This window comes from Stylophora pistillata, chromosome 6 (assembly GCF_964205215.1).
Source record: "Stylophora pistillata chromosome 6, jaStyPist1.2, whole genome shotgun sequence".
In the NCBI taxonomy this organism is placed as follows: domain Eukaryota; kingdom Metazoa; phylum Cnidaria; class Anthozoa; order Scleractinia; family Pocilloporidae; genus Stylophora; species Stylophora pistillata.
The window spans coordinates 20,443,712-20,469,824 of NC_142524.1; the positions used below are offsets into that span (position 1 = coordinate 20,443,712).

Sequence of the window (26,113 nt, forward strand, 5' to 3'; positions counted from 1 at the left end):
TAATATATTTAATTTTTTACCAGTAACCAAAAGGTGTCTCATCTCATGCCAGTTTTTGTTCTTGTACTGTCCCACAGTTGCAGAAGGAGATTAAAATGGTTTGTTTAAGCAAAATCATCGTGATACATTAAAGTGATTGGACACCTGCACTTCTTAGATTTGATTGACGAAAACAAATCAGTGTTCAAAATCGGTTCAAAACTGTACCATTTTTTCTGCGACGACGAGAACGTGCAAATGGGTCGCTTGACGAGCGATGTACAGCTGAAGTGTCCACAGTTTCAGCCTAAGGTCCTGTGATCTTTCTTTTCTTGACATGATCCTCCACGGAATTGGAAGCGAAGAGTAGCGGCTCAAACACTTTTGGATTTCTCTCTATCAAACCAGAACTTAACGCGTAGATTTCTTCATGTTTCTCATTACTTACTTCGTCCCCCCAGAGAGCGATAGCTCGGTAAAAACAATTTCCATCTCCACTGACAACGACTTCTCTCTCTTGAGGAGGTAAATTTTTGGAAGCCATAACTCGTATATAAAAGACGTTAGCTAATGTTAAAATCGGGCTGTTCACACTTATTTAAAACTAAAATTTCTTTATTGAGTAATCTCCTCTTATTTATACCTTACTTTGGGATATTTCGAGACCATTACGCGGTGTCGATTTCACAATAAACCTTACGTATGGAGAGAACTTTATTGGTACATTTTATCGCATATTTCATAATAATTCGATCAAAAACCTACGCTTCCCCCGAATCAACATTGCCCTCATCCTTTCCTGATAAAACGGCTGTAAAAATACGCCGAATTCTCTCCAGAATCGTTTTTTTGTACGTCAAAACAAGTTTCCGCCATATATTTCTTTGTAGCAACTCGCAATGTTTGCCAGGGGCGATCCCAGAACCCTTTGCGCATAATAGAGGGTCCGGTTACTGGCAACTCATTCAATGGAAGCGGTATTCAGTACAAGATTGCATTCTAGACATCACGACTTGGATGACGGCTGAAAAACGTAAGCTAAATGATGACAAAACGGAACTAATTGTATCGGAACCCGCGCGTAGTTGGACAAGATAAACATATCAGAGCTCAGGATTGATCACGTAAAAGTGACTGGAATATCCAATTTTCAGAAACTAGGGACGTGGTTCGACAACCATCTGAGCATGAACACCGCCATCAACAAGACTTGTCAATCGGGACTTTACCATCAGCATAATATTGGGCGCGTTAAAAGATTCCTTAGCTTTGAAGATAGGAAGTAGATTGTTCAGGCAATAGCAATGTAGAGAATAGATTGATACTTGCAATAGTGTATTGTACGGTGTTACCGTTACGAAATCGGACCTTAGCAAGCTCCAACGGGTAAAAAACGCGGCAGTCCCATTGGCGTGCTCATTGCCAAGACATAAACACGTCACATCGTCATTTATATGTCTTCACTGGCTGCCGATAAGGTTTAGAATCGATTTCGAGATTGCTACGCTCTGTTTCAAGTTTATTCATGGACACCCCCCAATTATTTAAAAGGCATAGCCGCCATCAGGAAGACTTCGAGATACAACCACTGCTCAAGCACCATTATCCAGTTGGAAGACCATTCACGACGATGGAAAAAAAAAACGCTTGGCGGTCGAGCCTTTTCCAATGCATCCATCAAGATTTGGAAAAGTCTCCCGCAATCATGAAAGTCACAGAAAAATTTCAACATCTTTAAGACAATGCTTAAAACTCACGATTTTAGGGGAGCGTTTAATTCATAATTTCTTTTTAGTGTTTCATATAGTAAACATCTTTGCATTTTATTGTAAATTCAAAATTGTAAATAAGTAATGTAGTAATTTCGTATTCAATTTTATCATGAAAAGCGTAATTGATCATATCCTCCTGCTAAGCAATAAACAAGGTAAGAATCCAGTTCATGGTGTCGCGCTCATGGTCTACAATAGATCATATACCTTCTAAAATGTTCCTCCAGGCACTCTTTGCAAAATCTGTGGTGGCATCTTGTCAACAGAGGTTCCTTGAGCGGTTGATGACAAATTACACACTCTTCTTCAACCTTCGAAACAAACTTATCATCATAACCTGAGGGTAGCTGAATCCCTGAGGTTTTCGCCGTTTTAGATGAGAGGCTCATGTCGAAAAGCAGTAAAGAGAAAACGACAACGCCTTCAGATGTAAAACTTCCGCAATTGACTTCCAGGAAAAGTCGGGATAGACTATCAATAGCCTGTGAGAAGAGGGGTATGGCAGGAGTTTGTTTTTGGATTTAAACTGGAATCTATTTTATGTTCACCCTAATTATATGTATCACGAAATAGATCGGATGATAAACTGTGGATTTTTTTTCCACTTCTAACCTCGCACGAGTCACTTCTACGCACCTTGTTTCTATTTTTAGCCTCCTCCCTCCCCCCTCCCTACTAATATGTTTTGGTCTTGGCGTGCCGCGGGGAACTCTGGGAGTGATGCAGTTGATAAAGCAGCTCTCCTCACAAATCAAATACCTATAAGTTTCCTTCGTCATTTTATTACTATTTATTTTCTTTCAATGCGTTTTCCTTGCATGCTGTTGATTATAAGCTGGTGCACCTTCAATGATGTTCTCAAGGCATTCTTTACAAACAAAAACCTCGCACTACAGCTTTGTATTTACTGGGCAAGCGCAGTAGACACTGAAGTTCTTTTGAAGGAGAAGATCTCTGGCGATGAAAACATTCTTACCATAAATGGTTGGGGAAATCTCAGTACTGTAATTAGCGAACAGTAAATTCTTGGCTTCGCTCAATAATAAAAAGAAAGGAAAAAAACACATCGTCTCTCGTTATTTTGTTTTAGAACGAAAATGATAAATCATATGTAACATACAGTCGTGTGATGATGTTAGTTGGAACGTTGAGCTGATTGCAAAGAAACAGTGCTGAAAAATGATTTCTTAAGCGGCATTTGTTACAAACTGTTATTCTTTTGCAATATAGTGTAGACCACATTTAATTCTCCTGCGGGATACCGTATTTCAAATAAATCTGTTTAGTGTTTTCTCAAAACAACGTATTTTATGCCATCTTGAACATTCCCTCTTCATTAAAAAAAAAAAAAAAACAACCAAAACAAAAAAACATTTTCCCTCAAACTACTCTTTGAGCTGCAACTTATAGCCAAGGTTTCATTAGTTGGCCAAATTTAGTGGTAAACTCATCGCTTGATGTTTTTAGGCTGAAAGTACAGTAGCTACTCGTGATATGCAACCTGGCACGTAATCATTCTACGCTGAACTGAGTAGGGGGTATAACGTCGCGGGTGTATAAATCATGATATCTCATAACCCACTGGAGAGAAAATAACGTCCCATTATTTTCTCTTGCATGCAGTTATTGTTATGTGACAAAGAAATGGAATTTTTCAAGCTAAGGGAGACCCATTAAATGAGAATATAAAGAATTTTGTCATAATGGGTGGAAAACACTTAACAAATGGTAAACACCACAGCGTACACTATTGAGTTATGGATGCACGCGGGAGGTTGCTAAGCACGAAAGAAGCGTAAGAGTCGCTCGAGGCGATAGCCGAGAGCGACTCTAGCTTCTTGAGTGCTTAGCAAACCTCCCAAGTGCATCCATAACTCAATAGTGTACGCTGTGGTGTTTACCATTTGTTTTATAACATAACATTGATACATTGTAGCTAAAGAGTTCCCGTTTATTTAACAAATCTTACGTGACCAGAAAAAACAAGCGCGCGCGGAAAAATAGTCTTTGCATTTGCTCACGTCAGCAGCGTACACCCATGGGCAAATGGGGGACGCTATATTGACCAATCAGAGCGCGCGCTTTACTTTGGTTATGTTATAAATTTACTTAGCCGATGGCGAGTGGATTAAGTCGCCATACTCTAGTCAAAAGAAAGGTGAAATTTTGCAAAATTTCAGAAGGTAATCTCATCTATAACATCTTTTTCATTTTATATTTTGATAATACAATTTACAAGAGGCAGAACATTATTATCTTTATTGTTTATGTATTTCGACGCGAGCGCCCTAGGTAAGGTTTGCCAACAATATAGAGCCGGAGTCAGTTGACCAAAACTAGGAATAGCCCTGTACTCTATATTTTCTTTCTTTCTTCCTCTTTTCGTCCTCCAGATAGTTCTAATTCAGGCAAACTTTAAGACAGTTTGAAAGAACCATGCAGCCTGTTTTATAAATACAAACACGGAAAAGAATCACTGTTTGTAGATCTTCACTGCCTTGTAGATTCCTCTTATGGAGTTGGTAGAATTTCATAACGCTTTTCGTTTTCACCAACAGGGTAATGATACCGAAATAGACGAGGAGTTCCTGTCATGGAAAAGTTAGCTCCCTTTGTGATATCATTCTTCTTCGTTCACACGTTACTTTCAAGGGACAAATATGGTACAGTAGCTGTATCAGGTAAACAATAGCTTTCCTTTACATTTTTTGTAGTATTTTTCACTCAGTAAGTTATCTGAAAGTGTAATGGTTGCCAAACATCGATCTTTCCAAGAAGGATCTCACAAAGTTTTCGTCCAACAAATAGGTCGCCCAGCTTCGACTTTTGATCAACTGTAGAGGAATCGTGAATAATATTGTTTCTTTGTCATTCTTATTTGACACAATGCGACGAAAACCGCCGATGCTAGTCGATCCTGATAACTCGGAAGGAATAGACACGAAGATAAATTAAAAAAAATTATTGTTGATAATCAGTTTATAAATGTTTGAGGTTTAAGAAACGCAGTTCAGTGAAGGGAAGACGAAAACAAAAAATCGAAACAAGCAATGGAAGAAAACATTGATTATAGGTTTGGGCATGCTAGAAAAATAGCAAACTATTCTAGTCTTGCACACGCTCGCACAGATCATCTGCCTTTATATGTTTCTGCTAAACGTGTTTGCTTCTTTAGTACTGTGACATTGTGTGGCATTTCTGCAAAACTGCCGATAGACGTAAGCTCGAACGTATTCAAGAACGAGCACTGAGAGCAATTTTTAAATCTAAGGTGGACACGTACAGTACTTTATTAAACAGAGCCTCCCTATCATCTCTATATGAAAGGAGATTACAAAGCATAGCTACACTCATGTTTAAAGTTAAAAACGGATTAATGCCAATGTATATCACGGAAATATTCCAGTCTACCTATAAAGGCTATGAGCTTAGGAACGCTTATTTTAATGTCCCGAGGGTTAGGGCGTCCCGTTACGGCAAACACTGACTTCGTTACTTTGGACCGTACTTATGGAGGAGGTTAAGCGTCAGTGATCGGGAGAAAAATCTTTAAACGATTTTAGACAAAGCATGAAGAAACGAAACCTGGCCGAATTGTTAAAAGACACCTGCATGGACTGTGAAATCTGCTCGTAAAATAAGATTTTATCATTCTGTATAATGTTTAGCCATCTAAAAGTATTATTGGCATGTAAATAAGGCTCCAGTTTTACATTTGAAATTTTACTCTAAATTTGTAAATAACTAATAAATTTATCTTTAAACTTCTGTAGGTTAAGTAACAAAATATTTGGCTAAACAGGTCAGCGTTCTCAGGTCTTAATTTACCTACCACTGGACTAACGAAGGGAACAGAATTCACTTTCTTGACGTTAGACAAAATGGCTTGCAAAAACTTAAGATTGCATTTGATGCTCCTTTTATTCGACCATTTTGAGTAAAGCTTTAAGAGAGATTGGCTCATATAAATGTTACACTTAAAAGCAGAGGACCGAAAGTTTTGTCTTAAAAACCTTCACGGGATATTAGGAAAATAAAAAGGAAATACCTGAGAAAAGAGTGCGTGTAGCCAATTCATGACCCGAGGTAGAACGTTACAATTTTTCAATAATCGGGTGGCTGGCTAACTAACTTCCTCCCAGGGTTTGCACTTTATTAGTTCTCTCGCTGAGTTTTAAAACTGCGTCTGTAAACCATGGCCAGAAAGGATTACAAGCTGTTGTTTTTTTTGCCGAACAACTTCACTTTTGTTTAGTTTTCTTGAAATTTTCCAGGTACGTGATTTTTATTTTTTTAAACCTGTGATAAAGAGAGAAATAATGCTATTGAATGAAATGACTCCTAACCCGACTCACGCTCAAATGTTGCTCGCTCAGATTTTCATGTACGTGACCCATTTATTGAAATTATTCAGCTGGAGTGGATACCATACTTGGAGAGTTCGAAACCATTACCATATGAAATTCGTGCACCCTAGTGTACACTTTATCTTCGCGTTGGCGGTGAGCTCACAGATTACTCAGCAAGTCAGAAAGTGGGGATTACGCCAAACCAGTTTTTGCACATTAGTCTTTCGTAACAATCAAAGTAACTCATCAAAATCTATCTCTAGAAAGAAAAATAATGATTAGTACTACAACTATTGCAGCCATAAAATGTTGCATAGCTTTTGAGTACAAAGAAGACATTGGATTTTTCTTTCAGGCTGTCAATCTAAATGTTATTTCATATCACACTACACCATTTGGTGCGTGGATGTCACGGCCGTGGAACTTACGAGTTGCCCTCAAGTGTCTGTAGCGAGCCTGTAAGATACTCTTTTGATCAGATCCTAACAACTGCGGAATACGTTCTAAAAAAACTTTTTTTGGAGCAAGATAAAAAGGTGGCACATTATAAAAAAGCTGTCTACCTCACACGTCGTTTAGTGATGAGTAACGTTTTGGTTTAGCATTAGCTTTATAATCATTTAAATTTGTTTTTTCGTGTGTGTGTGGGAAATTCACAAAAATATATGGATATGGAGAATATACTAACAAAAGAAATGACAGTATCTGCTGCAATGGCATGCTTGGTATTGATACATAGTAACTCGGAGCACAAAAAAAATTAATATTCAAAACAAAGGGAAGAGATCTTGCTTAGCTTGATGAGTGGAATTCGTGATTTATTTTTTAGCTGTATCAGGGAGAGAAATATGGACTGACTTACTCAGCTCATTTTCTTCATCTCTCGGCCATCATTTCTAGTCACTTTTCGAGAGTGCTTTTTGAGTCATTACTTAGTTCTTATTAACCGAGCGGGAGGTCTGTATGGGAGAATCTTGACCGAGGTCACCAGTACAGACCGAACGTAGTGAGTTCTGTACCAGCGATCGAGGTCAAGATTCTCCCTTACAGACCGACCTAGCTCGGTTAATAAGATGTTTATTATATGGCTGTGCCTTATATGCCAATTTTTTATATTCTTTGTACCTTTTTTTCTATACTGGTCTAGATGCCGGTCTAGATGGGAAAATCTAGACCGCTTTCAATATTTATTTCAGCCAATCAAATTCGTGAATTCGGTAGTACCCAGTCCTTGTGAGACACAACCATATAATAAAATTAATTCATAGAAAATGAAAGTGATTTTAATACAACATTGAATCTGGGAAGAACAAATATAAGTTTCTTATTTTTTTCTTCAACATTTCCATCCAGGAGGGTGTTCTCAAGTAACTTGTCTCACCTTCAGGCTGAAATATTTTCAAGCTTCACAATTTATTCTGGACTGTAAGTGTTAACAAAATTACCAGCTGATAACTTGGACTGCTGAAAGCTATTAAGTCATGTTATAGTTAACGTAGGGTTTTCATTGGGCCTTCATTGGTTGGTCATTTCCCAGAAAAGTGTTTTAATTCCTGTGACTGTATAGTGTGGCGAATTACATCCAAAGTGACGCTTCACAGTATTTCTTAAAGTAACGGCGAACTCTCCACAAAAGTGCAGAAGGACAAAATCCAATGGGGTGCTTAGTTAGGAGCCGCATGCTGGCAAGAATTCACTCTTGTCCGGTTCAATTTTATGCCTCGTGAATGATTACCATATCAATTTTTTATAAAACGCAGGTATTTGTCTTCCAACTCTATTGTTTCCTTATCCGAAAAAGCATTTTCTGATCAGGAATACATGCAAAACCTGTAAGTTTAGATAATTCTTAAAAGAGGCTTATAGCAAAGCTCCTTCTTTAATTACAGCACGTAACAAAAAATTTACATCTGTAATGTGTTTCATAGGGATTTGTCTTTCAACGCTATAACCTCTTTACCTGAAAGAGCGTTTGCTAGCCAAAAAGGCCTTTACAACCTGTAAGCAAAAATATCATCCAGACAATAGAATTGAGTTGCTCTAGGTTTCTCAAATGATAAGAAACCTATGATAAACATAATTATATATTGTGCGTTTTGAGCTGTGCAAATTGGTTTTAACCACTCAGTATTACATGACTCGGGCAGTCAGAGGGCCAATAATTAAAATCAACCAATCAAAATGCTCTATTGCCGGTCAATATTCTCTCAGTATTGTACACTTGAGAAACTGATGAGCAGAGAATGGTGCAAGTGACCTGGAAAGAAAAGCAAAGAAAAGAAAGAAAGGAGATAAATCAAATAAAGATTAGCACTTCGCGATCGAATTAAAAAATATTATTATAGTGGCATTGATATTCATATTCTGCAATACCTTGATAGTAATTAGGGCTGCTCTTATCACTCTGTTATCAGGCATGTTATTTTTTTAAAGAAAACGACAAAACTTTTGAGTTTAAAAGACATGTTTCGACAGAAACCTCTGTCATCTTCAGTTAATTAACAAAGCGTTACAGGTTGAATTTATAAGTACATGCAAATTAAGCTCGTAACAACAGAAAACGTGACAATGTGAAAATTATAAGGATAGCTTTAGATTTACACGATGTAATTGTTGATTCAAAGAAGGTTGTTCTTTTTGAGTGTGAATAGCTTCTTTTATCTTGAGTTGGAAACTTGTAGAAGCGTGATCTAAGATATGGAAACAATCTACTGAACACAAGGCGCGACAATGTTCAGAATTCTGTAGATGTTTGAAAACGTGAGAGGCCCTATCACTGACTAAGTGCTCACGCACGCGTGTGGAAAAATGCCGGGCCGTTTCGCCGACATAACAGGCATTACAGCCCGCACATGCAAACTTGTAAACCACACGCGAACGAAGCCCGCCAGGGACAGGGTCCTTCACGCCAGACATGTTGCCTATCATAAAGGAGGAAAAAACTAGTTTGATATCCAAATCATTGCGATAGCGCTTGATAAGGTGGCGAATCTTTTTCTGAGTGACGACAGAAAAACGGCCAATGTAGGGTAGTTTAAAATATGGGTGAAGGGGAGAGGGAACCCCGGGGACAAAAACTACCCTACATTGGCCGTTTTTCTGTCGTCACTCAGAAAAGATGCGTCACCTTATCAAGCGCTATTGTAATGATTTGGATATCAAACTAGTTTTTTCCTCCTTTAAGATTGGCAACATGTCTGGCGTGAAGGACCCTGTCCCTGGCGGGCTTCGTTCGCGTGTGGTTTACAAGTCTGCATGTGCGGGTTGTAATGCCTGTTATGTCGGCGAAACGGCCCGGCATTTTTCCACACGCGTGCGTGAGCACTTAGTCAGTGATAGGGTCTCTCACGTTTTCAAACATCTACAGAATTCTGAACATTGTCGCGCCTTGTGTTTAGTAGATTGTTTCCATATCTTAGATCACGCCTCTACGAGTTTCCAACTCAAGATAAAAGAAGCTATTCACATTCAAAGAGAACAACCTTCTTTGAATCAACAATTACATCGTGTAAATCTAAAGCTATCCTTATAATTTTCACATTGTCACGTTTTCTGTTGTTACTAGCTTAATTAGCATGTACTTATAAATTCAACTTGTAACGCTTTCTGTTGTTGCTAACTTAAATAGCATATACTTACAAATTCAACTTGTAACGCTTTGTTAATCAATTGAAGATGACAGAGGTTTCTGTCGAAACATGTCTTTTAAACTCAAAAGTTTTGTCGTTTTCTTTAAATTTCTGACTTGCCTGCTGACATCTAGTCTCCCTCGCAGCCGTTTTTTTGGATGTCACGCAACGCTCCTCCAAAAGAACGGCTGCTGACAACCGAACTACATTCCTTTCTCCGAATTGGCCAATCACAGCTCGGGTTCCATTTTCAGGAACCTTTTCGCGCCAGATTCACCTTTTGAGACTCGTCCAATCAGATATCGTTTTCTATTGCGATCCTCATGTGGAAAACACAAGACAAATGGCGGTGCTTGAAGGAGCTCTTTGCAAAGCGTCGTTTAAGTTCAAAATTTTCGAGCCTAATGCTCACCAGAAGCTTGCAATTAGAAAAGCCTTTGTCGAGAAAGAAGATGTTTTTGTTAAGTTGTTTACAGGATCCGGGAAATCAAGCACTCCCGCTCGTCTTTGACCATGTTACCGATGAAAGTGGTCATATTATTGTTATTGTTGTTGCGTTGTACCAACGTGCGGAAACACTCGATAATTCGGGCCGATTTCCTGTACCGGTGATAAGAAGCCACGAACATAACTAATCGGGTTCACTCCAACTAGCAGAGGACTGGCAAATGAAGAAGTACAAGTAGTGTAGGAGACGTTGGCCGACCTAAATTGCAGTGTTCTCGAAGCCTTCGCCCGGTTTTTTGACGGCAAGCACGCGCTTTTTTCCTCCTGATCTCCATCTGTAGGTCGAAGCAAGTGTTTAGCCCTTTGACCTAGATTGAAAGGCGTCTTGTATTTCCTTTTGATTATTGATGTAATTTACTGTTTCTTATATATTCTGACTTTCATAATCTGTAGTAACCTCTTGAAATAGTGCGAATAAAGAGTTTCAGTTCAGTTTTTAGCTTCTTCTAATTTCTCAGTTGCTCGCTGAAACGTGATGTGAAACATTTTGAGCTCTCATCGACAAATTTCTTCAGTGTTTCTCCCGACATGATAGCTAGATCATCTGCCACATCCACATTCTCGCGTGAAACCTTACGTCATTCAGATTTTCTGGTATGTGATTGGTCAGTTCAATAGACCGCGAACAAACCGCAAGGACAATGAGAAAGGAATGTAGTTCGGATGTCAGCAGCCTTTTTTTTGGGTGAGCGTTGCGTGACATCCAAAAAAACGGTTGCGAGGGAGACTAGCTGACATCAAGATCATGTTATTTTTATTGTCATCGTTGTTGTTGTTGTTGTTGTTGCTATTGCTTTTTAACAGAAAAATGGGATCGAACAGAATCAAAGTTTTACCCTAGAGAGTGTTCGTGAACTTAACAAATCTGGAATATCTGTGCGTAAAAAATGAAAGATTGTAGGATGGGGCCATGAAAAAAAAAAAGGGAAAAATTTATTGTATACGGAGATATGCAGAGATATAGACGTTCACCCGTTTCTTCAAAGAGTTAAAAGTGTTAAATAACAATGAAAATTATCTTGGTGTTGAGGCCAAAATTGCATAATAATTACTGTGTTGTGATGTAGGCAGTATTCAAGGACCTTTTGTCAGATTATAAGGAAAAATAGGAAAATGCTAGAAAGGAGAGTAAGCTTTTTAATTTAAATTCTGAATTTTAATTTCTTTGTCTCCAATTACCATGTCTATGTGTTCTTTTTTGCCATTTTGCTTTAAATCTTTTAGAATGAAAATCTGGAGCAAAGTTCCCCATTTTGCAATATTTAATTTTTTCTGTTTGTTTCCTTTACTCTTTTGTTTTTGCGTGTTACGTTTTTTGTCCTCTTTTATTTGATTTTATTTCTCTGTTTTCTTTTTTTGTCGGTTTTGTTTGTTTGTTTGTTTTTCTTTATCTTGTCTGGAGAGTATGATAACAAACGATTTTTTTTTCGTAGGGATTTATTTTCGAATTCGATTTCCTATTTACCTTTGAACGTGTTTGCAAACCAGAACAACCTAGAATATCTGTACGTAAGAATGGTTGTTTTGATAACATTAAAAATCAATTAGGTGGATCCTGATTGGTTACATTGAGACTATAATTTTATTGTAGTTCATTGGAGGAAGGGGGAGGGGAAAGGGGTTTGAGGGAGTATTTAGTTTCAAAATGACTTTTCATCCGCACGAGTGTAGAAGGTTTCTGCTTTTTATGTGTGGTCACCGTGGTTGTGACAGTTAGGCAGGTCACATGCACCTTTGCAATTGGTACACACTGCCTCCCCCATAGGTTAGTTGGTTATTGTTTGGTAGTTAGACATGTTTGTTTTAGATGACATCACACTCCGTTCCAGCGTATTCAAGACAGATAGTTTCAAAACATGGAAAGACTATGAAAATGTAGTGACGTAACTCTCCAGTACCTCCTCTAACTCGTTGAATTCTCTATTGATAGGGATTTGTCTTCCAATTCTCTAACTCATTTATCTGAGTGGGTTTTGGCCGAAGCAACAAACCTTCTCGTGTTGTAAGCATCAGCAAATTCAATTTGACATTCTTAATATAATCGATACCTGGCCCTTTGAACCAGGTACATGTGCAAGATTGTTGTTTTCCAAAATGAAATATGATCAAAATGGGAGTGGAGAGGTGAAAATATCATTAAAGGCATAAACGTAGTTTTAAAAGCAGACATGAAGAACAGAGAACAACACTTAGTATACGCTGCTCGGAATTTTGCCGTTCAGGGAACAATTTTGAGCAAGTTAGAGTTGATCATGCCTTGTAAACAGCAGGAGTTTCCATTAGGTTATTACTCAATTGTATTTGACCCTAGACAATTTATATTTCGCAGAAAATTGTATTCGAACTCCATCAGCTCTTTGCCTGAGGGGGTGTTGGCAAACATGACAAAGCTTTTCTATCTGTGAGTGACGATGAGTATACTTAGAATAAAATAAAATAAGATAAAGTGATAAAAAAGACAGTTTCGGTGATCCTTTGAACGAATTTCTATGTTACAATTATAATGATATGTCAACCGCGCATATAATGAGCGACGACGTGTGACGTACCATGTTCGAATGCTGTTGAAGAAGATAGAATCAAGACATTTTGTAAACAGCGGCAACAAGTAAATCCTTTGAGCTCTCTATCGATTAACCTCGGAGAGAGTCATCTGTCGAGGATGTGCAATAGACCTTATAAGTTGCGAAAGGTCCTTGCTTCATCACGTTAACCACGCTTTGTCCAAAATTTTGGACGATTGAAATGTTCCATGAAACAGAAATTACCTGTTGGGATGAAGTTTGAAAACCAGGTCTTGTTATCTTATCAACATTTCGACAACGATTTCCGTCTGTTTCTGTCTTTTAACACCCTTGCCTACATGTATCTATCGGAAAGAATTTTAACCAAGGTTAAAGACATGTTTACCTTGTAAGTAACGAGACATGGCCTTGTCTTCTTAACAAGAAATCGCACGAAATTTATTGCGCCTCTTATTTTCCTGAGTGGACGGCAGAAGCCATTACAAGTAGACTTATGCCTGTCACAATACGAATAGGTGAACAAAGAAATTGCACTCGAAAACTACATCACAATACTTTTACGTTGTCGTTGGAGGGGATAAATTCTTTGGAGCTTTTCAGAGAAAGTAGACATATGAAAGTAAAGTCATATCAGCGACAAAGCTATCTTCCAGTTCAGGATTCTGTCAATTGAGTCGAACTACACAGCTGAGGCTCTTCAGATTTGGATGCAGTTGTAAACCATAGATTTAGTGTTTAGCTGGAAATGTTTCTGGTTCAAATTACTTTTGAGTTTTGGAAAAAAAATCTCCCAACAGATCCAAATTCATCTCCAGGCACAACAAAGCTTTACTTATATTATCATACACATACACACGATACTCGAACACTCCCCATAGGGGCTATTCAGGGCCAATTCCCACCCTTCCCACCCTAGGGGAGGACATCCACCACACAGTAATCTCGTGCGTAGGAAATCAACGTCTCCTACCCCTAACCCTGCAGGAGACGGGGCCTACGGTTTATTCGTCCTTATCCGAGAAGACTAGAATATCTATCCATTTTTTGATTATAGAAAGGTAGCAAATTCTCCTCACTTCTTTTAAAACCATGAATATTTGTCCGGCCGGGGCTCGAACCCTCGACCTCCCGCACAACACAGTCCGGCGCTCTAACCAATTGAGCTAAACGGGAGGCGGTTATCAAGGAGAGACGATCAAGAATCGTTTAAATTGCTCTTCTCCATACAGGAAATTGCGTTCAAACTCTATCTCTTACATGAGAAAGTGTTTGCTGACCTAGAAAAGCTTGAACATATTCAAGTGAGAATGAAGATATTTGGAGTAAAACGAGCAAAAGTTGTTGTGAACTTCTCATACTATTCTGAACCGAATACTTGTAGGTAGATATCTCTTATTAACCAAGTTCAGGGTCTGCACTCAAGCTACAGACCAAGGTTTTTTTTTTCGCTCGAGGTTCCTTAACTTGCATTACAGACCAAGAAAATGAGGCTAGTAAGGCATAAGAAAAATTAAAATTTGAATACTTTAATTCAAACAAACTTTTAAATTTAGCGCACAGCGTACGGCCCGCTACATTGAACAATCATAGAGAGTACAAAGCGAGAAATATGCTCTGAATGGGGCGTGTCTCCTTCAGATAAGGCCACAACTTGATTCAGAGTGTGAGTTAGTTGAAAATGTTTTAACAACTCTGACTTTATTTACAGGGATTAAGCTCAAATGTAATTACCGCTGTATCTCCGATTACCTCCAATGACCTCTCTTTCTCCGAGATTCTGTGACTCTCTCTATTCCTTACCACTCCTTATCTGTTTAATTGCAAATTGCGTTATAACATTGAAACCATAGTTTTCTACTAAGAGAGATACTTTTTTTGCGTTAAGTGATCCTATAGCAACCGTTACACGCCGCCATCTTGCATGTTATATCAAGCAGGGTGTGACCACAAGCGTTCGTGGAGATTCTGACTCTCTCTACTTCTAATGCATAACACATTTTTTTTAGGGATTTGTCATCAAATGCTGTTAATGCATTACCTGAAAAAGTGTTTGCAAGCCTAAGAAACCTAGAGAAGCTGTAAGTGTTGTAATGGCCAACGTTAGGATACTTCATTTATTACTATAACTTTTCAGTTTTACTATTTACTGGTGTTATGTTTCTTCGAAAAGGGTACTTTTATGGATGTCGCAGTATACGCAATTCTTACTCCACCTATCTTGCTTCAGTCGCATGCATTGAACGTGGTCATTACATAAGTTAAATTGTTCAGGACTTGTTTTTTTCGACGATAATAGAAATGCACTGACCCACTGCAAAATTTAAAAAGTTAAAAAAGGAATACTTTAATTCATATAAACTTTTACATTTAGCGTACAACGTACGGCCCGCTAAATTGAACAATTATAGCCCGTACAAAGCGAGAAATGTACTTTAAGTGGGAGGTGTTCTCTTCATATAAGGCTAGAACTTGACTCAGAGTGTGTTAGTTGAAAATATTTTAACTACTCTGACGTTATTTACAGGGATTTAAACTCAAATGCCATTACTTCTTTATCACCGAGAGTTTTTAATAACCTCACCAAACTGCAAAATCTGTGAGTAAAGATTAACTCGATACATCGGTGAAAACCGAGTTGCACAGCTAATACGAGGGAAGGGGAAAAATTTCAATTACCAGGTAAAATCATTGAAGCTGGTGCTAATTGGGCCTAGCTTTTGCCTAGTTGCCCTTTTAAATAAGTCTAAATGATTTGTATTGCTTCCCTCTGTGGTGTTTCTGCTAATTTATTTTAACAAGTTATCTAGTGTAATGTTCACCAGCTTCATAAGACTAAAAATAATAAAACTACAAAAAAGATATATTATATATGAAATATATGAGAGATATATAAGAACCGATTTGATGTAAGAACACAAAATAGATTTGCAGAGTATAGAAGTTTAATAATAATAATAATAATAATCTTTATTTAACGTGGGTAGAAACACTTAGCAGGAGCTAGTTTACAGGTTTTTCACAACAAAATATTAAAGAAAAAAGAAAATATGCATATATATATTATATAAACTAAGTTAAAATATAAAAAATGCTTCAAAAATCTGAGAAAATGAAAGTATCTAAAAGTCTAAAATTACAAAATTTAACTAAAATGTAATCTTCCTCACTTGTTTGTTAAATTCTCTGCCTCCAGCTTTTAAGCGCAATTCGTTTGAATTCCCATTCCATTGTTTTACAATAATTCGATACAATAATTCCTTAACTTTGCTCGGAAGAATGTTTTAAGCCTGAATGAAATTTAAGCTTGGTATCTAACATTACACCTAGTAACTTTAATTTCATTTGATGTAGGTATCGGTTCATTAGCACAATGAAACTTAATGTTACAACCTTTGTTGCCAAGGACTAGGGCCTGATATTTTTTAGGGTTAGCCATCATGCCATTTTTTTTAACCATAGCCTTGCACTTTTTAAGTCCTGATTAATTCCTCCTTCTAAAACTTGGAGTTTGCTGTGTGATAGATAAATCAATCTAGTTGGAGGTTCCGCTGAGAAGTAAGACTCCTCATCTATTTAATTGCAAAGTTGTGCATAGTTTTCTGCTAAGAGAGATACTTTTTTGTTCGTTAAGTGATCCTAAAGCAACCGTAACACGCCGCCATCTTGCCTTTTAGATCAAGCAGGGTGTCACCTCAAGCGTTTGCGGAGATTCTGTGACTCTCTCTAATTCTAATGTACAACACAATTCTTTTTAGGGATTTGTCATCAAATGCTGTAAATGCGTTGCCTGAAAAAGTGTTTGCCAGCCTAAGAAACCTAGAGAAGCTGTAAGTGTTATCATGGCACACGTTAGTCTACTTCATATATTATTATACGTTGTCAGTTTTACTATTTACTGATGCTATGATTCTTCGAATAGGGTCCTCTTATGGATGTCGCACCATACGTGATTTTTATCACCTACCTTGTTTCAGTCGCATACATTGAACGTAGTCATTACCTGAGTTAAATTGTGCAGGACTTGTTTTTCTTTTTGCAACGATAGTAGAAATACACTGGCCCACTGAAAACTATAAAAAAATAAAAGAGGAATACCTTAATTCAAATAAAATTTTATATTTAGCGTACAGCGTACGGCTCGCTAAACTGAACAATTATAGCCCGTACAAAGCGAGAAATGTATTTTAAATGGGGAGTGTTTCCTTCAGATAAGGCTACGACTTGACTCAGAGTGAGTTATTTGAAAACATTTGAACTACTCTGACATTATTTACAGGGATTTGAACTCAAATGCCGTTACTTCCTTATCACCGAGAGTTTTTGCAAACCTCACCAAACTGCAAAATCTGTGAGTAAAGATCAACTCGATACATCGGTGAAAACCGAGTTGCACAGCTTAACTAAAATCATTGATGCTGGTGCTAATTGGACCTAGCTTTTGCCTAATTGCCCTTTTAGATAAGTCTAAAGGAATTGTATTTCTTCCCTCTGTAATTTTTATGATAATTTTTTTTAATCAAGTTATCTGTTGTAATGTTCGCCGGCTTAATAAGACTGAAAATAATAAAAGTACAAACAAGATATATGGTGTATGAAATATATGAGAGATATATTAAGTCCCATTTGATGTAAGCACACAAAATAGATTGGCAAAGGATAGAGTTTTCAAAGCCTAGTCAGAGGTTCCTGAGATGTAAGGCTCCTTATCTGTTTAACTGCAAAGTTGTGTTACATCTTTGAAACCATAGTTTTCTGTTGAGAGAGATACTTTTTTGTGCGTTCGGTGATTCCATAGCAACCGTAACACGCCGCCATCTTGCCTGTTAGGTCAAACAGGATGTAACTTCAAGTGTTCGCGGAGATTCTGTGACTCTCTCTAATTGTAATGTACAACACATTTTTTTAGGGATTTGTCATCAAATGCTGTAAATGCATTGCCTGAAAAAGTGTTTGCCAGTCTGCGAAACCTAGAGAAGCTGTTAGTGTTATCATAGCGCACGTTACGCTACTTCATTTATTATTATAACTTATCAGTTTTACTATTTACTGATGTTATGTTTCTTCGAAAAGGGTACTTTTATGGATGTCGTAATATACACGATTCTTATCACCTATCTTGATTCAGTCACATACATGGAACGTGGTCGTTACTTGAGTTCAATTGTTCAGGACTTGTTTTATTTTTAACCATAATGTAAATATATTGGCCCACTGCAAACTACAAAAAATAAAGAAGGAATACTTTAATTCAAATAAACTTTTACATTTAGCGTACTGCGTACTGCCCCTTAAATTGAACAATCATAGCCCTTACAAAGCGAGAAATGTACTTTAAATGGGGAGTGTTTCCTTCAGATAAGGCCACAACTTGACTCAGAGTATGTTAGTTGAAAACATTTTAACTACTATGACATTATTTACAGGGATTTAAACTCAAATGCCATAACTTCTTTATCTCCAAGAGTTTTTGCTAACCTCACCAAACTGCAAGATCTGTAAGTAAAGATTAACACAATACATCGGTGAAAACCGAGTTGTACAGCTTAACTGATAATATGAGTGAAGGGAAAACTTTAGTTACCCGGTAAAATCATTGAAGCTGGTGTTAATAGGGCTTAGCTTTTGCCTAGTTTCCCTTTTAGATTAGTCTAAAAGATTTGTAAGACTTGGTAAAAATTCATTTTACCAAGTTATCTGATGGACTGTTCGTCAGCTTGATAAGACTGAAAATAATAAAAGTACAAACAAGATACATGATGTATGAAATCTACGAAAGATGTATGAAATCCCATTTGGTGGAAGCACACAAAATAGAGGATGAAATTTTCAAACCCTAATCAGAGGTTTCTGAGATGCAAGGCTCCTAATCTCTTTGATTATAAAGTTGTGTTATAACTTTGAAACTGTAGTTTTCTACTAAGATATATATAGCTTTTGGTGCGTTCAGTGATCTCATAGCCACCTTAACACTCCGCCATCTGGCATGTTAGGTTAGGCGGGGTGTAAATTCAAGCGTTCGCGGAGATTTTGTGACTCTCTCTAATTCTAATTTACAACACATTTTGTTAGGGATTTGTCATCAAACGCTTTAAATGCATTACCTGAAAAAGTGTTTGCCAGCCTAAGAAACCTAGAGAAGCTGTAAGTTTTATCATGGCGTACGTTAGGCTACTTCATGTATTATCATACCTTGTCAGTTTTACTCATATCTATTTTCTTCGAAAAGGGTACTTTTATGGATGTCGCACTATACGCGATTCTTAATTACCTAACTTTTTATAATCACGTACATTGAATGTGATCATTACTTGAGTTAAATTGTTTAGGACTTATTTTTTCGACAATAATAGAAACACTCTGGCCCACTGTAACTTTGTTGTGAAAATAATAGGTATGGGATCGAGTTAGTAGCCACAAACTCAGCCCATGATACTTTGATATGAAAGACACTTTTAAAAAGGAACATAGGTTACTATGTCATAAGATTTTAAAAACGACATCTACGTTGTGATGTTTCCCTATCAAGGCCATGAAATGATGCCATAGGCAGGCCTGGAAATGGTAGTACTAGATTTTCATGTCTGACGGCACTTTTACAAGTTACTTTTTCTACGCGCGATCTTCGCGTGATGGTCATATGAGGCCTGCAATCGATATACGTTATCCGAGCTGACTTGAGGGGTTGAAGAGTTATTAATTTTCGTACCTCTATAAGCTTTAGATAACAAAAGGATAACATGGGATTTTACTCTTTACACATCTTGTTTCCATTCCTTTCTAAAATATAGTTTTGTTTTATAGCAATTTGTCCTCGAACGCTTTAATCTCTTTACCAAACACGAGTTTTGCTAACGTGACAATCTTGAAGACTTTGTAAGTAATATTAGGCGGAAATTAAACTGAAGCGCCGGCTCATCGACTGAGTTGCAGTGTTAGACCTGGAGGTAAAGGATAAGTGCTCATGAGGAAAAAAGAGAGATACTAGAAGAAGCAAAGTAAACTTCATAGAAAATACATGTAAAAGGCCTAAAACCTTCAAAAGTGTAGAACTACGCGACTAACCGCAGACACCAAACAAATCGAAAACAAAAGTTTTTACATGATGTGCATGACACTGAATTGTAACTTTGAATTGAAATTGATGTGAATAGTATACACCTTTATTTATATCAATTTACGCTAAACTTAGCCTTTGATACACATGTGAAACAATGTTGTCGTGTTTTGGTTTGCTCTCCTTTTTCTCTTTGTCGGCTTTCCTTTCATTTAAAGCTACTGCTTTATTTTATTGCCTTCAGCGATATTTCTTTCAATCACATTACCACGCTATCAGAGAGAGTGTTTGCCAACTTGTCAACAACACTGCGATCTCTGTACGTATCGAGATGCCGATTTACTTTGGCATCTGACTAGTTACGAACCAATATGAACGGTGGAAAAACAGTGTCATTCTAAAGATTTCATAAGAAAACACAATTTGTAGTATTCATTGCATTTATCATAGGAACCTTTTTGATTCATGAAAGGAAAAAAAACTGGATGGGAAAATCATTAAATTGAGTCTGCCTTGTGCAAATTTGGAATGATGCAATGTAAAATAACTGATCGTCAATTCCGTATTGCCTCTTAAACAAATCCTACGCGATTCAAGAAAGAGAACTAAGGATGAAAATATCAATAGATATACTTTAATGCAGCATGTTTTTCACAGGGATTTGTCCTCGAACTCCTTGACTTCCTTACCTGAAATGGTGTTTGGCAACCTATTGAAACTAATAGATCTGTAAGCTACAATGATAACTAGATTCGGGCAAGGATTGCTTATACAGGCTACTATTTGTGTTTATTTTTGTGGCGATGGCCGAACCTAAGTCCTCGTAGGATCGCTTGCTCTGTTACTGAGTTGAGTGCTTCACCCCTGCCTGAATGAAGAAAGAAGTACCAGCGACCTGTCTGCATACACACGCATTTTTTTCGATCGTATTTCACTTTTCTACAGAGACATATCCTCGAAGATATCCTATTATCTCTTCAAAATTTTTTATGTTGTTTCCTTTTCTCCTAAAGACAATTTATGGAATAGGAGACAATGTTTACTTGGGAATTTTAATTCTGAATAGAATTATCCGCATTAGTGTACAAAGCGTATCATTTTATTTGTTTTTACGTCTGTTTCTTTGACAGGTTTTTGTCGTTTAACTTTATTACCTTTTTACCCGAGAGAGTCTTTGTCGACCTTAGTAGCCTTCAGTACCTGTGAGTGAAAGTCGAAAGTGGTGTGGTTTTCCTCCAGTTTAACGTCATCGTATTGTGTATTTCCCTCTCAGCGATCATGTGCTAAACAAGAGGCAATGCATTGACGAGATTACCTATTTTTCGGTCACAACCTCTTAAAGTCCTATGAAAACACGTTGCTTCTCTCTCAACGTTGAGATATATTAGCACTGTCAAATTTTCATTTTTATGAACAATGAGCTGGGCGTTAAAGGAATGATGTTTCCTCGTATTGTTATAAAACTTATCATCTTTATTCACAGGCATTTACAGTCGAACTCTATCAGATCGTTACCTGAGGCAGTATTTTTCAACCTAAGAAATCTAAGACTTCTGTAAGTGAAAGCAAGCATACCATCTAAGATTGCTGTGGGTTGAGAATATTAGTTTCACAAACTGAGTTTTGATTTTTCCAAGAGCATTGTAGAAACAGATGCACTCATTGCTGAAACAAGGGAATTCTCTCACGAAAGTCTGAGTTTCCAAGTATACCATGCAAAACTATGAAACTCGTGATTGTTTCATGCAAATGGTACCGTGGAGTTTGAGCCAATAAAAAGTTCCCGGTCGAGGCAAATATTTGTTTTAAAATTTCTCTAGGCTCTATGTGCTCCTGTTCATGATGTTTATGCTCACTAGATTAGAGTAAGTCAAGTATTTAATCAATGTGACAGCGACATTTTTGTTTTGTTTCTGCTTTCGCTTTGTTTTTTTGTTTTTTTTCAGGCATTTATCTTCGAACTCTATTACCTTTCTACCTGAAAAAGTTTTCGCCAACTTAACAAACCTGGAATACCTGTGAGACTCGACATGGAACAAAGCACTAAGCCTTACCCTTTAGTTTAATCAATAATTTATTTTTGTAATGTAATGGGTAAATTTGATAGACAGTCGAATGTTCAAAGGTCCCATGGCGCGAGAGTCCAAATCATTCTTAAAACCATAGATTTGGCTGTAGACCTGCTATGTCATGTGAAATGCTGCAAATGAAGTAGTTGAAGCTGGGGTGAGTCTTTTGCTATAGTCGTTGATTTGAAAGTAGGCGAATGCCCATTGACAGGTTGCTGTTCGCTGGAATTACAAGGCTTTGACGCAAAGCAAATATATAAATTTATCAGATCTCTCATTTGCTACCTATGCTGCATGTGATTGGTCAACTCAATAGGTTTTACCTTACTGCACGGCTCGCTAAGGCAAAAAGCTGCTTTTAACACGAAAGCTCCTCCTTATCGCCTGATTGTCCAATGAATGTTTTGTCAACAGATTGTCCATAATCAAACTCTGTAGTCTGATTTGGTAATATCAAATAAGTTGAAATTGTAATATCGACTTAGCTGAAATTCGTCAGAGCGAATGAAGAAGGGCTAACGTTCGAAACGTCAGCTTTTTAACTCTTTACTGTGGACAATTTACAATTTCAACTTAGTTGATATTACCAAATTACCTTGTTACCCCCACCGACGCAGCACAACAGTTTCTTTAGAAACTTACGCCCTTTATTCATCTGTAATCTGATTATCATGCTTCCATGACTTCGTTTGATTAATCTTACAATCATTTCAAATGCAGATCTTTTTCATCAAACTCCATCACCTTTTTACCAGAAAAAGCGTTTGCCAACCTGGGAAAGTTACGCACAATGTATGTAACAATAACGATATAAGCATGCCTTACAACAGTGCGCAATCAACAAACCTATGTGAGAAGTTAAGTGACTGTCTTCAACAGAACGCTTCTAGGTCGAAAAAGACATAGTAGCCAAAATGGGAAGCCGTTCGTTGACAAGCCCTAAGTGTTATTTAATCACTTTCACCAGAGTGTGGTGAGGGTCGCACAACAGAGCGAGGCTCCAAATTAAGTGCGCCCTATATCCCACCAATCCCACCCCAGGGGAGGACATCCATCACACAGTAATCTCGTGTGTGGGAAATTAACGTCTCCTACCCCAACCCTGCAGGAGACGGGACCTCCATTTATTCGTCCCTATCCGAGAAGACTAGAATATCTAACCATTTCTTGATGTTATAGAAAGGTAGCAAATTCTTCTCAATTATTTTAAGACCCTGAGTGTTGGTCCGGCCGGGGCTCGAACCCTCGACCTCCCGCCTAACAGTCCAGCGCTCTATCCATTGAGCTAACCGGGAGGCGGTTAAGTGATTAAAGAACGGTATTCGAATAAGTGATTAAAGAACGGTATTAAAGTGGTTAAGTGATTAAAGAACGGTATTCGAATAGACCTAAAAAATTTGCTGAATGCTGCAACTAATTGAATCAGTATCGACAAGCGATGAAGAGATATTAACTGTACTATAGGGAGCTTTCCTGAAATTCAGCTTCTTTATCATGATTGAAACATGTGATGAAAGTGAGCAAGATATATGTATAAGAAAAATGCAAATCGAATTTTATTGTGTTGTATATTTTGAATTAATGTTGAAAGTTATAATTTGTACAATGTTAACTTTAACATGTTTTCCGCTGAATCCAAAGAAAATTCACTAGATTTGAGAGTTAAAGTTAAAAATGAGAGCGAATTTAAAAGACACTTCTCGTGGCCTAAGAATGACAAAACAACGGGACTTTTTTTTCCAGGAATTTTTCGTCGAACGCTATCTCCTCTTTGCCCGAGGAAGTGTTTACCAATATATTGGTGATTAACTTGTAAGTAAACTTTTAATGAATTGTTTCAATAATTATCACAAGAACACAGCTTGATAGTGTTGCATAAGACTGCTTTCACAGTGATGGGAGTGATACCTTATCGATATTTGGCATCTAATTATGCGTGATGTTGGCGTCCGTCCGTCCTTTAATCAGTACGTCCATACGTCCGCCTGTCTGTCTGTCTGTCTGTCTGCCAATTACTTCAAAACGATCCAGAGACAAGCACTATCTTTCCGCAGTCTCCGCTCATTTCATTCAAACGCGACAAAAACATAGGCAATTTTTTGTCAGAAGTTCTTTTCAGACTAATGACCAACCAGGCACTTTTAAATGCGCTCGTGCACGATGCAAAACATGTCCTTTCATTCACAACACTGATAAAATATCGGGACCTAAGCGATCCATTAAGATCACCGATCACTTCACGCGCACCTCCGCCAATGTAATCTATTGCATAACTTTCACTTATTGCAAAAAGATATACATCGGCGAAACAGGCAGAAGACTAGTGACCAATTCCGAGAACACCTTCGAGACGTGGAAAGGAATGACAAGGACACATTGAAACCAGTCGCTAGACATTTTAATTTACCTAATCATTCTAAGTAACATATGCCAATCTGCGGTTTTTCCTTACACTTAGGTAGCACGGGAAGCCGTAAAACTCTTGAACAAAAGCTCATCTTTCAAACCGGCAGTCTAAATCCCACAGGGATCAACGAACGCTTTTCATTCCACTAATTTATTCGTGTTTTTCTCGTTGCCATGTTCCCACCAATGACGTCGCTCCATTTTCTGCCTTTAAAAGCACACACAAACCACAATTCCTCTATTCGCTCCGACGAAGGGCTAACGCTCTAAACGTTAGCTTTTGTAATCGTTACGGTGGCCAAGTTACCATTTCAGCTTTGGTTGATATATCCAAATTATTTCGTTACCCCCACCGACGAAGCCCCAAACAGTTTCTTTAGAAACTATCAGCCTTTATTCATATGTCTGTCTGTCTCTTTATCCACTCATTTATGTCTGTGTCCCTGTTTCCCTCTGCTCCGTGTTTAATTCTCTTTTAGGTCAAGCGCAGTTGTTTTCTTTTAATCACGTTAGGATGTGTTTATGTCATCAGGTATCTGTCCAGGAACTTTATTAGCAATTTACCTGAGGGGGTGTTTGCAACGATGGAAAAGGTGCACACTATGTGAGTAGCCGCAAAGACTAGACGAATTGGAAACAAAACGCTTTATATTTATAACTTTGACTTTTAATTGGAGTATATTTACATCAATCTTTGTTTTAACTTAGCAAGTGATACACTCACAAGTGTCTCTCCTTTTACTTTTCTTTCTTTATCTTCTGACCCAATGCTCTATTTTATCGCCTTCAGGGATCTTTCCTACAATCGCATTACCACGTTGCCAGAGAGAGTGTTTGCTAACTTGTCAACAACCCTGCGATATCTGTACGTATCAAAATAATTTCAACTCAGTAAGGAAGTGAATGGCCTTATTCAGCCCCTAAATAGCTAGGCAAACCATTTCCTTTCAAGGAGGGACATATTTTTATTGTTGTGTAATCATTGATATAATATTTCTATATCTATTCTAGTGACTTGAATTCGAATAACATTACCTCTTTAACTGAGAATGTGTTTACCAACCTAACAAAGCTGGAATACCTGTAAGTGTCAACAAGAATACAAAGTACACGTCAAGAATAACTTTGTCAAAATCTAAGGGGCAAAACATGTCTTTTATTCTCAGTTTTTTGGCTTCTAACTGTATTGGAGCTTTACCTGAGGGAGTGTTTACAAACTTAACAAGCCTCAAATATCTGTGCGTGATCAAAGTATTCGAGTTTGCATTCTATATGATTACTTTCAAAACGTGCTTTTAGGATAAATCTGTAACCTCATTCTGTTACTCAAGAAAAAAGGAAATAAAAGAGAGAAGGGATAGAATGGGATAACTAAATATGAACTTTGCAAATAATTTTTGTTTGGTCAGATTGCTAAACCACAACCTTCTAGAGTGCATACCACACCAAGCCTTCTTTGAACTGGAGCAGCTAGAGCTCCTGTAAGTTAATTTTCTTTGACTGGTACACAGCGCAGTATTTATCAACACAATAATAGACAATTGGCTGCTGATAAACAAGCCGTAATCTGAGCCTAAATAAATCGGTCCAACATCTTAATGTGGTGCAACTTTTCTAGATTTTGCTCAGATTGGACAATTTACTTTTTTTAAACAAACTTGTAAAGGATTTATGTGAAACGTTCTACATGGAACATGTTTGATCGTTTGGAGATTAGATCGTGTTTTAGAATCAAGACAGAATCAACTAAAAATATACATGCGAACTTTCCTGGTGTGTTTCGTATCGCCAGAGCACTCTCTTATAATCCCATTAAGACAGTT

General features: G+C 37.6%; 1 pseudogene across 1 annotated transcript; it reads left to right on the forward strand.

Annotated features, from left to right (window-relative positions):
* The first annotated feature begins 3,871 nt into the window (after window positions 1-3,871).
* LOC148728701 (uncharacterized) lies at window positions 3,872-25,515 on the forward strand (annotated as a pseudogene). Its single transcript, XR_015988670.1, has 27 exons — window positions 3,872-3,934; window positions 4,310-4,432; window positions 6,456-6,558; window positions 7,454-7,525; window positions 7,861-7,932; window positions 8,029-8,100; window positions 11,041-11,112; window positions 11,670-11,741; window positions 12,566-12,637; window positions 14,768-14,839; window positions 15,286-15,357; window positions 16,517-16,588; window positions 17,038-17,109; window positions 17,668-17,739; window positions 18,185-18,256; window positions 18,831-18,902; window positions 19,563-19,634; window positions 19,913-20,134; window positions 20,473-20,544; window positions 20,946-21,017; window positions 21,299-21,370; window positions 21,762-21,833; window positions 22,605-22,676; window positions 23,628-23,696; window positions 24,823-24,894; window positions 25,081-25,155; window positions 25,302-25,515. The product of XR_015988670.1 is annotated as an uncharacterized LOC148728701 (transcript).
* The last annotated feature ends 598 nt before the right edge of the window (window positions 25,516-26,113 follow it).